We start from the raw sequence: 14,651 nt of genomic DNA, 5'->3' as shown, positions 1-14,651 counted from the left end.
TACCAAGTGAAAAATCACTAAATCAAACCAGAGATAATGAATAGGAACAGAAGTACAACAAATTATAACAGCCTGGTGAGAGAACAACCCTTTTCTTATGATGTTCATTAAATTTTAATGTATAATTCAGTAATACAAATGCTGTAAAAGTGGACTAGTGTGATTTTAGGTAATACTCCCTTGTCTGGGGATAGGAGGAAAAAGAGAAGTATCTCAGGTGTTCAGGACTGAGCCCCTTTGTGAAAAGTTTCTGATCACCAACTGAGTTTGGGTATAGCACTCTGGGCTCTGAGAATTATTGCTTCTTTGACAATGAGCTGCCAAAAGTAGCTCCCTAGAATGGAAACCAAAATCTTCATAAGATTCCCAAGAGATACAAAATTTGGGGAAAATAAAGTTAATGATTCTGGAGTTGAACATGACTTCAAAGAGCCAGAATAAAATAAGCTCTCAGGTTCGATGATCAAGCTTCATCAGAGGGAAGAGCTGTCCATCAGTGGCTGGCCAAAGACTGCGGGCAATGGAGAGGCCTCCAGAAATGGTTTAGGAAAAAAAATCAATCTTTGCTGTAGCCTCCTCCATAGTGCAGTATCCCTGAGTGTTGCATTCTCAGTCCTCCTTTGAACTCACTTCCTGGGTGAACTTATTTTTCCCACAGCTTCAAGCAACTGTCAGGGAAGAACTCCATCTCGTAAAGGAGAGCATGGAATGAAAACACCATGACCCCTTAAGTGTGAAGAGTAGACAATGAGATTGAATGGAGCATACAGATTTCTTCCCCTTTATAGCCTCCATCCAACCTGTCCCTAGTAATCCCACTGAATCCGCCCCTTCCCCTTCATTCCCAGCCATGCTTTAAGTCTCCCATAACTTTACGCTTGGATTAGGTTGCAGCACTGCCATGGCAAACCTGCTTCTAAAAGGCAAAGCTAATTAATTCATTCTCCCTTCCCACTCTGGTCTCAGGAAATCCAGTCCCTGCATACCCAAAAATGGTACCTGCCCACCTGGAATCTCTGCATCCTGGATTTTTTAAAAGGTCAGCTGGGGCCAGTAGGCTATTCTCAATATTTCAAAAGGCTCCAAGATAATCTTGAATGTATCCAGATGAGGCTATATAGATTAACTACGGGCTAAGATGACTTCAACTCAAGATGGTACATGGTGTTCTTCCATGATCCATCAAGATAGGGCCAGGAGCTAGTCTTACATTCTCCTGGGATTCCAAACCTCTCCCAAATTCAACAATATGAGGCTGAATTGATACTGCCTGCTGAGTCTGATCCACAGATAAGACTAGTGGAAGGCTCCTTTTGGGCAATTGCTATATTATTCATTGTTGTTTTTCCAGAGCCTGGCACTGGACTATTGTAATTATTAAACAGGCGTTTGTTTTAATAAATTTTTTAGAACCTTAACCCATAGTTTCTAACCAGATTAATTGTATTAATCAATTGTATTAATTGATACAAAATGAAGAAGACGATAGAGAATTTTAACTTAAACAATCAAGTCCAATATGTATGCTAACAGAACTTCTCAAGACACATGGGGGCTAGCAGTAAAAAATAAAAATAATAAGAAGTTTTTGGAGGAGTAAAAGAGAAAGGAAGTGATATTTACTGAACAACCAGTATATGCTAGGCCCTATACCAGATCCTTTAGATAAATGCCTTCATTTCCTCCTCCCAGTAATGCTAGGAGAGAGAGTTTACATTTAACAGATGTCAACAAAATGACAATCAGAGGGATTGAGTGATTTCCAAAGTCACAGAACAGCTAAGTAGCAAAAGCAAGGCTCCACCCATGTCTTCCTGATGCAAAAGTCCGTTGTTCTGCAGACATTGTTTTTATTGTAGGGAACTACATACTCATAATCACAACAAATCCAAATGACAGTCCTGCTAGTTCTGTTTCGCTTCCTAAAGAAATGATGATGAATGAATCCAGGAGTTAAAAAATTAAAAAGAACTTGATTGCATCCTAAGTGCACAGGAGAAAAACCTAACATTTTTATTAATTTCTCCTAACGTTTCTATCAGGATATTCCAGAAACTGATATAACAGCAAAGTATATTTTCCCAAAGCAAAGGCTCATGCCTCTCTTCTGCACGGACTCACAGCTCAAGTGGACACTTTAATAATCTTCCTGGGGAACAGAGCAAGGTGGCTGAAACAAAATCTCTAGTAACCATTAGCTCTACATGCACACCAAATTCAACAACTATCCACGCAAGCAAGCACCTTCAGAAGAACCAACAATCAGGTGAGCAATCATACTACCTGGTTGCGGTATTATATCAAGGAAAGAGGCACTGAAGAGGGCAGAGCAGACAGTCTTGCGTTTCCTACACCACTGCTCTCCCATCCCCTGCAAGTTAGGGGAGGTAAAGGGACTCTGGGACTTGGCAATGAAACTCAGGGCCACGCTGGCACAGAGGAACACAGCACAGGGCAGAACTCTTCCAGCGCCCATGGAGGGAGCACTTAGACTGGCTCAGCCAGAGGGAAATCCTCCACCCCAAAAGCCCAGTTCTGCCTAGCCCCACCACGGGCTGACATAGAGCAGCCTGGTCCCTGTACTAAATTCATAAGGCAGTCAGGCCACGAAGGCTGCAGGCTTTGGGCAATTCCTGCAGCTGTGCTGACTCAGAGCCATCAGACTTGGGATGCACATAACCCACGGCGACACCAGTGGTGACAGCCAAGCCAGCACCTCTGTCACCCCTCGCCCCAACTACAGGGAGTGCGGCTCAGGGAGTCTTCCTCCACTTGGGGAAAGGATAAGGGAAGAGTTCAGAGGACACTGTTTTACAACTTGAGTACCAACTTAGCCACAGTAAAATAAAGTACCAAGCAGCTCCTGAAGCCCCTGTGCCCAGGCATTAGTTCTCGGAAGGCATTTCTAGACTCACTGTGGTCCAGAAGGAAACACGCTGCCTGAGAGGACTCATCATCTGTTGACTAAAGAGCCCTTGGACTTTGAATAAACATCTGTAGCCAGGCCACAGTCACCACAGGATTTGGGTGAAGCTGGGCTGGCTTCAGGTGCAATCTGGAGCTGGTGGCCATGAGGGAGTGCCCACATCATTCCTCCCCTAACTCTAGCAGCCCAGCACAGACAGTGAGGGAAACGAGGGAGAGACTTTGCCTGGTCATCCAGGGAATTATACCGTATCTTAAGCCCACCAAGTCTGTAGTACCAGGAGTTTGCAAAAGTCATGGCATTACTGGGGCTTGGGGTACACCCAGTGCTGATACAGCTGCAGTGATTGAAGACTTAGACCACAATGCTCAAGTCCTTTAGAATACCTGTAAAGGCTTCTCAAGGACAGGTTCAAACAAGCCTGGACTGCAAAGATTAAGATAAATACCTAACTCTTCAAAGTCCAGACATCGACAAATATCCACAGCATCAAGAACACCTAGGAAAACATGACCTTATTAAATGAGCTAAATAAGGTGGTACCAGTGACCGATCCTGGAGTGATGGAGATATATGACCTTTCAGACAAAGAACTCAAAATAGTTGTCCTGAAGAAGCTCAATGAACCTCAAGACAACACAGAGAAGGAATTCAGCAGCTTAGCAGAGAAATTTAACAAACAGATTGAAATTAAAAAAAAAAAAAAGAAAGAAATTCTGGAGCTTAAGAATTCAATGGACAAACTGAGAAACACACAAGAGTTTCTCAAAAAGCAGAACTGACCAAGCAACAGGTTTTGAAACAATGTTCAACATCATTAGTCATCAGAGAAATAAAAATCAAAACTATAATGATATAGCAACTCACCCCAGTTAAGATGGCTTTTATCAAAATGACAGGCAATAATGAATGCTGGCAAGGATGTGGAGAAACCCTATACACTGTTGTTTGGAATGTAAATTAATGCAACCACTATGGAAAACAGTATGGAGGTTACTCAAAAACCTGAACATAGAACTACCATCCCTCTGCTGGGTATATAGCCAAAGGAGGGGAAATCAGTGTACTGAGCAGATATCTGCACTCTCATGTTTTACTGCAGCACTATTCACAATAGCCAAGGTTTGGGATCAACCTAAGTGTCCACTCATGGATGAACGGATAAAGAAGTTGTGGTATATGTGCACAATATTATATAGTCATAGAAAAGAATGAAATCCTGCCATCTACAACAACATGGATGGAACTGAAGAATATTATGTTAAGTGAAATAAGCCAAGCACAGAAAGACAAATATCACATATTCGCACATGTGGGAGCTAAATATTAAAAATAATTGATCTCATGGAGCACAGAGTAGAATGATGGTTACCATAGGCAGGGAAGGGGTAGTGGGGAGGAGGAGGTAACGTGGGGATGGTGAATGGGTATAAAAATATAGTTAGAGGGAATGAACAATATTTGATAGCACAACAAAATGACTATAATCAATAATAAGTTAAGGTATACTTGAAAATAACTAAAAGAACAGAATTAGAATGTTCCTAACACAAAGCAATGATAAATGCCTGAGGTGATGGATACCCCAATTACCCTCATTTGATGAATTCATATTGTATGTGTGCATCAAAACATCACATCTACCCTATAAAGATATACAACTGCTATGGACCCATAATAATTAAAAATAAAAATAAATAAATTAAAAATATCTTCCTGCCAGGCAAGACTCTGTCTCCTTTTAGAGCAATAGCATAGTCACTACATTCTCTGCTTAGGAAGGACCCTCAAAACATTACTCCTGCCTCCTCCTCCTAAGGCAAGAGCACGTCTCTGTACCCCATAACCCAGCAACGTGTGATAAATTTAAAACTGCAATAAAGTCACAGAATGGGAAGAAGTGAGCCCTATTACAAGGCATTTGCCTAAGGGTGGTACTTTCTTTTCTCTTTAAGGTACAGAAGGCCAGGAAGTAACAAAATGTACCTGAATTGGTTATTGCCATGTAAAGCTTTATTCCTATTCTTCCTTGTGTTCTGTTTTTATTCTAGTCTTTAATTCTGTTTAAAAGCACAAACAAGTTTTTATTGGATGCTCATTTCCTGTACCTATTATGTTGCATCAGAAGTTTCGGTGTGTTGTGTTCTGGGATGTACGCCAGTTCCTCATATACTGAGAAATACACACACACACACACACACACACGAGCGCGCATACATAGATCGTCTCTATTACCTTGTATGCAGGTATTACACTGAATGGCAGGATGATCAAGATTTCATCTTCCTGAAAAAAGTGAAGGCAGTTCCCTTCCACTAAAGGTCATGCAGAAGTAGTCAACTCACATATTCCTCTCTGGGCTGTCTCCTCTTCTCGGATGGGATGGAAACCGTGTCCGGGAAGAGATAATTATATGAGATGATAGAAGATAGCAAATATATTATTATTTTTTCCAAGCTTGAATTTATGAAAACATTCAGCCCAAACAAGGTAATATGGCAGCATCATTTCACGTAGGGGCCCTTGCTGTCAGGCACTGTTATTCCAATGAACGGACACCTGAACGAACATGTTCCTAGTCTAGACCTGCGCTGTCCGACATACAAACCACTAGGCACACATGGCTACTGAGCATGTGAAATGTGGCTTGGCTAAACTGGGATGTATGGTAAGTGCAATCCCACACTGGATTTTGAAAAAATCCATTTTTACTATGAAAAAAAATGTAAAATATCTCATTAACCATGTTTTATAGGAGTGACAGGTTGAGATGATAATTTTAAATAAAATTACTTTTTAAAAATGTGGCCTCTAGAAAGTTAAATGTGTGGTTGAATTATCTTTCTGTTGTTTACCACTGTCCCTGAATCCTCTGACCCACCTCGTTCTGAGCTTTAAAACAAGTTGGCTAGAGTGAATAGCAGCAATAGTAGACTAAGTAGGCAATGGAAAACGCACTTAGAAATACATAAAAAAAAAAAAAAAAACAGAGAATGGAACCCATCAGCCAGTGCACCATATTTTGCTGACTTGTCTTTTAATCATGAAATCTGACGTGTGCAGGTAACTCCAAAAGCAGGTTAACACGTGGGCATGTACGTGTTACACTGAAAATTGCCTCTGGGTGTCATTTCACCTCTTCTTAGTGACCCCCCCCCCTTCTTTTCACAACCTGCCAAACACAAGAAAAAAGAAGCATCTCATTGATGTGAATTTGGCCAGCGCAAGACTCACAATTTTCTAACAATAAATCCTCCACTTTTTTTTTTCCACACAAGAGAACATTTTGGCACTTGACAAATTTTGGCAACTATCACTTTTAACATCTAAATTTGCCTTATAGCTCATAGCAATATTTCCAGAAACCTAGGGTTTGTTTTTTTTCCCCCTTTATTTCTCCCTAGTAGAAATAATGTGATTTGGCTGGTTCTCAGCAGGGAACTGAATAATCAAAATTCACATCTATTCCCCAAACCTCATTTAGCAGTATTTTCAGTTAGAGCAGCTAATGCAGACCAAAGGATACTAGTTTGAATTTCAGCTTATTTTATATCTTCTATCCACCAAATGGTTGAAAAGTCATGAGCCAGATGGCACAGACAGCCAACGTAATAGAAAACACACGGGGACCTAAGTTCTACAGACCTGGGTTCAAATCCCAGTTCTGCTGCTTGTTAAAATTCAGCATCTTCTCATCATGTTACTTTGAAAGATTCTGAGGATTCATTTAAGCAACACATGTAGAGTACAGTGCCTGGCACATAGGAGACTCTTACTGAAAGTTAACTCTTTCTTCCCAGTTCTTTCCAGGGTTGAGCTTTTAAATTTAAAAACACTGTGCTCAAAAGCAGCTGCCTGCATCCTTACTTTTTGAGGCTGGGAAGGAACAGAAAAAACAATGAGAGCTACAAGGACTCCCTAACTTCCTTCTGAGATTCCATCTCCTCCAAAGCACAACCAGCCAAGATTATCCACTATGTCCTGCCTCTGTCCCCACCGTGCATAAGACCCGCCTCCCAAGTAGAGCATGGTTCTGACTTCTTTTTTCCCTTTTCTTTTCACCTAAAAATTGTGCTCTAGCGTGTTTTCTAATCTATGGTTTTCAGATTGTGCATCCACTGTTCTACTTATACTGGCTTCCCAACTGAAGCATATGAGAATCTGAAGTGCACGCTAGAAATATCCTTCAGTATTTCTGACTATTCTGCATGGTTGCTCGAGGGAGATGCTATTTCTTTCACTGATTTTTATCTGTTCAATTTCATTGTAATTTTGCTTGATTCCTTACCTTATGCCATCTACTTTTACAAACTTTAATAGTATTAAGAAATCAATAATTAAATTTTTTTGCAATAAAATCCCACTCATTCTCTCTGTCTCCCTCTCCTTTTCCTTTCTATTTCTCTAAACTCCCCTTCTTTCTCTCCCCTGTGATAAGAAATATTCTCACCCTAGTATGAAGAACCTGTATCTTTGCTCTGAGCGGGGCTTTCCATCCAAAGTACTTGAGTTCCAAGCCAGTGTGGTCCACTGGCTCCCATACTCAGAACACCCAGAGACCTTAATTCAAACTTGTGAATTACCAAGTCTCTAGGGGCCATCTCTGACTTGTCAAGGAAAATGCACCAAGCCTCATCAATCCAATAAAACACAAACATACAGAAGTGACTCTATTTTCACAAAGAGAGAGGCCATCTTTGCCTCCTATCACTCTGCATAAATGTATATGGGGTTAAGAAATACAGATTCTCTAGATTCTAAGTATCAACCTACAATTAAAAGAATTAAAAATTAATTAATGGGCCAGTCACCCCCATAACAAGGGTTAACCATGCCATACAGACAGTTCAGCGGGAGGGTTTCACGCAATGCAACTGAACAGGTGCCTCCCGGGAACCTACTGGCGCCCTGCATTCAGGTACAATGAAACACATTCTCTTCTAACAATATAAAAATGTTTCTGAGCTTTCTCTCTTGCCTCCTAGGAAATTAGCAGCTATGTGTCCAAAGGACTATGACTTTTCTGCAACCTCTGTCTATGGGAAAAGCTTTATTATCCTACATGTTCCCCGCTTGGTCAGTGATTATGACACCTAAGACAAGTCACTTCTCTCAAGTCACTTCAGTGTCCTTGTCACTGAAGAGGAGCTAGAAGGGAGTACCTATCCCAGATCCATGGCAAGGTCTGTTCCAGCTCTAGGACAGTGATCTTATAGCTCTTTGAGGGCAAGAAAGGGTGTGGCATGGGGGAGGGGTGGGGAACAAGGATCTATATCTGTCAAGCAAATGTCGTGGCTATTTATGTTTTCATTTTTTCCCCTAATTTGGTCCCCTGTCTAGGTCAAAGACATTAGTGACCACTCACTAAGGTCTTGCTATTGGACACACAGACAATGGGTTGACAGTAATCACTGGCCAGATTATACAGGTGAAAATACTGAGGCCCAAAGACGTTAAGTCACCTGCCCCAAATCAGGGAGACTGGTCCCCCTTCGGGGCTCTCACAGCACTTTATAAGTCCTTTCATTTTTTCATATCACCTTATCTTTTTTTTCATTTCTTGATGTTAAACTTTCTCAAGTGTTTCCTTGGTGAAGCCTCAGTGTTTAGCACCATGCCTGGAATCCAGGAAGTGCTCAATACATGCTGAAATGACTGAGAAGGAAGAAATTGCCTTGTTTGTGAAGAATATAGGTATTTTATATACACAAGAAAAAAGAGACACAACAAAGTCTATTTATATATTGCGAGTGGACTAAGGGTCTAGCCCTTGAAGCAAACTACTCTTTTTTCTAGAATGATCTTTTTTCTCATCTGGCAGATTCATGAGCTAATGGTGAAGAAAGATTGTGTACCTTTGGCTCACAGACACTGCTACGTCTTTATTTGTGTCTACATTTTGATAAGTCAGAGAAACTTCTGTTCATTTTAAGTATGCTACAATTCTTACCCATACACCCCTACCAATTTTCTTCTATGCTACCGTATCTTTTACGTTTCAAACATTCCACAAAGTTCAAATAACTTTAGTATCAATACTTGTATTCCCAGGGCTAGATTCTATGATTAGCATTTTACCATACTTGCTTTATAACATAGCCATTTACCTAGCCCTCTATCTGTCCATTTTCTTTGTTGATGCATTTCAAAATACATTGTAGACATCCTTCTTCCTCTCAACAGTTCAGCAAGTACACATGCTACATCATCTTTTACAATGACATGAAATCTTTCTATCCTGCATTTCCTAATGAACCTCAGAATGAAAACACTTTTTGTTGCCTATGGATTTTGGGGGGGGGGCCCTTGCTATTGAAATTGAGGCCCCAAATCTACAAATTATTCCCTCATTAAGAAGAAAGCAGGTCAAGAGGTAGGAGCATGAGAAGGAAAGACCTAAACATTTTTAAATACATAAAATTGTGCTGAGTAAATGCTGCAAGGAATTAGAATTCCAGCCTTTATTCTTCTCTCAAGGAGACAGTGATAATCATGTCAGAGTTGGCTTCACGACTTGATGATCAACCAACAATGGCAGAGGATAGCAGATCATTAGAACGTCATTACTTAGTTTTGGTAGGGAAGGCTACCATGACATTTTGCGGTCTAGGTCAAGTGTTTAACAAGGGCAAACCTCCAGGCATCCACCATCCACCTGTTCATTAGATGTCAGCTCGTTATGGGCACAAGGCCAAGGTAGAAAATAATACCAACAGTAATTTTCAAAGTTAATGATCTAAAATGATTAGAGCCAATGTGGCAGTTGTTTTGCAAGTCATTTGGCAAAAGCCAAAAAACCAGTGAGAAAAAAATTTCACTTAAATCTTCTAAATATCTCGTTTAAGTTCCAAACTCAGGTGGTGCTTTTCGTACCTTAAATCCATACTTTTCTGGTTAGAAATTCTCCTCTCCCCTGAGAAATTTCTAGAACTCCTTCATCGTATTATTCCAAGGCCAAATTTTACTTCTGTGAAGACTTCCTGGTTGTTTTCCAGAAGCAATTCCTCTGTGCATTTCTCATAGCAATTGCTCATGTATCAATTATTATGTTTATGATTTGATTATAATAAGCTCATTATGGGTGCGTTCATCTCATTATCAGTACGCTGCACCTTCATCATTCTAGAAAAATGCCCATCATGATACTTGGTTTCTAATAGATGCTTAAGTGAGGCTGAATAAATTAAAATTGAAGCCCATGTCAAATCATTTCAAGCCAGTTGGTACAGAGGGGACATTCTATGATCCTCCTAAGAAGCTGTTGACCAACTAAGAGAGAAAAGGGCAGGTTGGCAATGGACAGTGATATAAACTTAAGATTCTGAAAGTCCAGACAAAAATGTATCAACAGTCTGTTCCTTACTGAGTCCAAAAATTGAGATTCTGGGGCCGGGTGCAGTGGCTCACGCCTGTAATCCTAGCACTCTGGGAGGCCGAGGCGGGTGGATTGCTCTAGGTCAAGAGGTCGAGACCGGCCTCAGCAAGAGCGAGACCCCATCTCCACTAAAAATAGAAAGAAATTAGCTGAACAACTAAAAATATATGGAGAAAAAAAATTAGCTGGGCATGGTGGCACACGCCTGCAGTCCCAGCTACTCAGGAGGCTGAGGCAGGAGGATCGTTTGAGCCCAGGAGTATGAGGTTGCTGTGAGCTAGGCTGATGCCACAGCACTCTAGCCTGGGTAACAGAGTAAGACTCTGTCTCAAAAAAAAAAAAAAAAAAAAAAACAAATGAGATTCTGGTTGAATCACAGGTCACCACTGTAACACCAGGCTAGTTAAGTGCAATCTTTGTCTCGAGAAGAGAGTATTTTAGAAGGAACCCCCTCTCTTCACAGAAAAGCAAAAACATTTCCCAAATGACAAGATGCCATGGTTTTATGCCATGTCATTCCTCTGCTGGAAAAGACGTTTTCTATATTCCTTTTCAATCTAGTGCATTCTACTTCTTACTACATTGAAAAAGGGGACTTTGATGGCAAGGAAAACATGCTCATGTTGCTCACCATCCCAGGGGAGGTGGCGCTGCGGGTCTCTGCCACATTTGGAATTTCTTCCCCATCATCAATTTATCAGAGCAGGTTTCCTAGCCTGACAGTGACAGTGCTTGCGTTTCTCCAGCAAATTTATCAGCTCCTGACATTATAAATCTGAACCGGGATATTTTTAGCGGGAAGAGAACCGTTCTCCAGAGACTCAATGTCAGGGCTGCTGTATGAATCATCCCGGCAAACAGACGGAGAGCCGAAATCTCAGCCATTGTGTTTTTTTCCTGGTGCAGGGATCACCTCGTTGGCTCTTGGCCAGAGATGCTCCGGAGGCTGCTCCAGCTCATGGGGCCAGAGCAGGGCTCTGTCTCCATTTGGCAATGCGACATACCACGCAGCTGAACCACCCCACTGACTTCTCCCTGACTGATGACTGCACAGGTGAAAAGGAATCCCTCTGCAGGGAAGACAATGAGGCCTCAAAGAGTAGACACCCAAACTCAAAGCACGGATGACGTGCATGAAGCCAACGTACGGTCTCCAGAGGGAAAAGTCAGCCTCGAATGCATTTCAATCTGGAACGCTTTGATTTTTACAGCTATTTCTCCAACGTTCCCAATGAACAGAAGAAGACAGCAACTACAACATTCTCACACCATCGCTCCAACCTGACAAATGAGCAAAATATTTCCGTGAAGTTAATAAGAGGATTAAGTGTCACCGAATGCAATGTACCGCGTTATCCTCATCACTATTAGTTTCCATGACTCACACTGGAGGCAGTTTCTATACAAGCCTGCTTGCAAAATGATTTGCACACTGTCGTTTCTTTATATTTCTGTTTTTCTCAGTTATTAAAATACCATGCTGACACTGGAGGAGGCCAAAATGCCCAAGGCTAACAGAATGCAAGTTTGCAAAATCAGGAAAAACACAGGCTGCCTTTGCCTTTTCCGGAGTCATCGCTGATGTGGAAGGCATGTGGCACAAGGAGAGAAAACTTATGTAATTTAGGGTTTAGCTTACACAGGATGATAGGGCTCGTTCCCAGTTAATCAGGTAGCACGGGCAGCCAAAACAAAACAAAACAATCAAACAATAAAACAAACCAAAACCTTAACTGAGAACAATACACAGTATTGGTAAAGTTGACTAGTTGACTCTAGCTTAGGTTGGCTTGTTCCGGAGTGAGGAAGTGCTGCAGGGAGACCCTTGTTGAACTGTTCCAGCTGCTACTTGGTCAAGCTGTCTGGTTCTTACCAGTGTGTTTTACCAGTCTCTGGGGAGTAATGGCTGCAGAAAGTGGTTTCATAGTCAACTCAATCTAGGAAAGATTCCTCCTTTCAGTTTTGTTCCCACCCTCATGCTTAAATTCCCCAAATGATATGGTTTACTGTCTCTGAAGAACTTCATAGAACATGAGGTCTAAAGGATATATAACAAGCAACAGAAATGTTTTACAGGTAACTTCAAGGAATGCTATTCATGCTTCTAGGCATCTGTAACTCTTAATTCTTTGTCTATAGTTTCCATTGTAGACAGTTATCTTTTAAATTCATTCTCCTCCTTCTCCAGGTAAGACTGCCTATCTTCAGTCTCAGCTCAAGTATTAAAAGAGTCCCCTAATGATTCATTCTGCCTCTGTCTTTTCCCCATTCCAAACCTTTATCCATTCATGGCCTACTCATTATGTGTCACCTGAGGGGTGGTGGAAAAATCTGACCTCGTATGGAGACAGAATAGCCAAGACTTGCTAATGGATAGGATAACGTTTGTGTTAAAGGATAAATGAGGAATCACAGATGGCTTCCAGTTTTCTTGAGCAACTGGATTGATGATGGAAAAAACAAAACTGGGAGGAGAAAACAAGAGTTCCTGTTTGTACGAACTAAGTTTGGGATACCTTAAGACATTCCAGGTATTTTATGCACGTAAAAACTTGAGCCCACAGCCTCCACCAGACTGCCAGAAAGTACTTGGTACCAACCAAGTTTAGAATCCCCGACATAGCACAGAAGCCAGAAGACTCAGAACTCAAGCTAAAATGCTCCAATACTGAGAAGTTAAGCAGAGGAAGAGGTGCTATCAAGTGGAAAGGGACAGCTAATGGTTTCGGGGAAAACAACGGAAAATGTGGTTACAGGAAATCAAGAAAGGATATTGTCGCAAGGAAGGAGGAGTTAACTGTGGCGAAAGCAGCTGAGCGACCCAGTGACAGGGACATAGTGTATTCGGGCATGGGGAGGGACTGGCCAGCCTGCTTAATGATTTCATTTTAATGGTAGTGGCAGAAACCAGATTGGATGGGTTGAGGAGCAAATAAGAAATAAACAAGTAGAGATGATAAATATAGACAATTTTTTTTTTCCCCAAGAAGTTTATCTAAGAGGCAAAATAAATGAGGTGATAACTACAGAGAAATAGGGAGTTCAGGAAGGATGTTGTTAACATGCAAAGTTACTCATTGGATCTAAGTCTCAGTTTCCTCATTTATAAAATGGGTATATAATAATAGGACCCACCTCATGAGTTTGTTGTTAGGATTAAACAAAATGTGTGTCAAGCGCTTAGCATACTGCCTGACACATCAGTAACCTCCAAAAAGTATTAGTTATTATTATGACGATCTTTTATCACCCTTTGTTCAGATCTGTACCGTGACCCTTACCACATAGTATTATAGTCATTTTTTAATGTGTCTTTCTTCTTAGTTGGAAAACACAACACTCATTTAAACAAATCAATTTTGGCTGAACTGAACTGCAGTTGAGTGGAATTAAATCGAGAAAGGCAAAAAATATACATAGCACAATCTAATAGCAAGAAGGGTCCTTTTAATTCAACAGTGGCGGCCAAGTCCTCTCAAGACCTTTGGTTTAAATTTGACCTTGTCTCAGGTGTGCCCTGGATGGTACACCCAGCTCGGGGCAGGGGAAAGGCTCTACATGGCATGAATCACCATGTAGGCAGCCAAGTCACCTGTCATTTAGATTTATGGATGTCATATTCTTTATTGACTCTCAGAAGAGTTTCTAATCAGAAAGATTCCAAACAGGTTTCAGCCATCTCATTAGGACACAGGAAATTGGATAAAGAGGATAACCTCTGAAATCCTCCTTTTGTCATTGATCTTTGGGAAATTAGCCCTCTATGGCTTAGATCACTCTGCAGATTATAAACATGTCCAGTAAATATAACCTCCGTCTAGATTTGCCCAGCAATTGCAACAACATTTGGCAGCAGCGAAAATGCCTGCCAAGATCCAAGCAGCTGTAGCAGGTGCTGTAAATCAATGTAGGATACTTACACGGTTCTGTATTCCACCGGGGCTCAAAGCCTTCCAAGTAGATTATCTGCATAGATTTTAGGGTGGCAAAGTGGCATTATGAACACACAACGCCCCTATCCATTTTCCTTCCATTTACCTGAATGTCAGAGTTGTTGAACAAGAAAACTACATCGTTCAACAAGGAAAAGCTCTACAGCTGAAGTGGAAGACACATTTCAATAAAAACAGCACTCAAGGAAAATAAAAATGGTAACCAAAAAACGGGAAAGTGAAAAGATAGGATGCTTTGGCAAATAACTATATTTGCTTTAATAAATACATATTATACACACATAGATGTATGTTTACGTGTGTGCATACACATTCCAATTGCCAAAAGTTCTATCCCTTTACAAACATACCTAGTAATTTAAGTCAAAGAATTTAAAATATTTCTTAAGTAGTACTA

At 41.0% G+C, this 14,651-nt stretch overlaps 1 protein-coding gene across 1 annotated transcript in view; it reads right to left on the bottom strand.

The window, feature by feature from the left end:
* The window catches only part of NRG1 (neuregulin 1), a 983,723-nt gene that overhangs the window by 707,404 nt on the left and 261,668 nt on the right, over positions 1–14,651 (bottom strand). The window lies entirely within an intron of this gene.

Source organism: Eulemur rufifrons, chromosome 12 (assembly GCF_041146395.1).
Source record: "Eulemur rufifrons isolate Redbay chromosome 12, OSU_ERuf_1, whole genome shotgun sequence".
Taxonomy (NCBI): Eukaryota; Metazoa; Chordata; class Mammalia; order Primates; family Lemuridae; genus Eulemur; species Eulemur rufifrons.
Note: the sequence above shows the minus strand (reverse complement) of the source record. Positions and strands in the feature narration are given on the sequence as shown.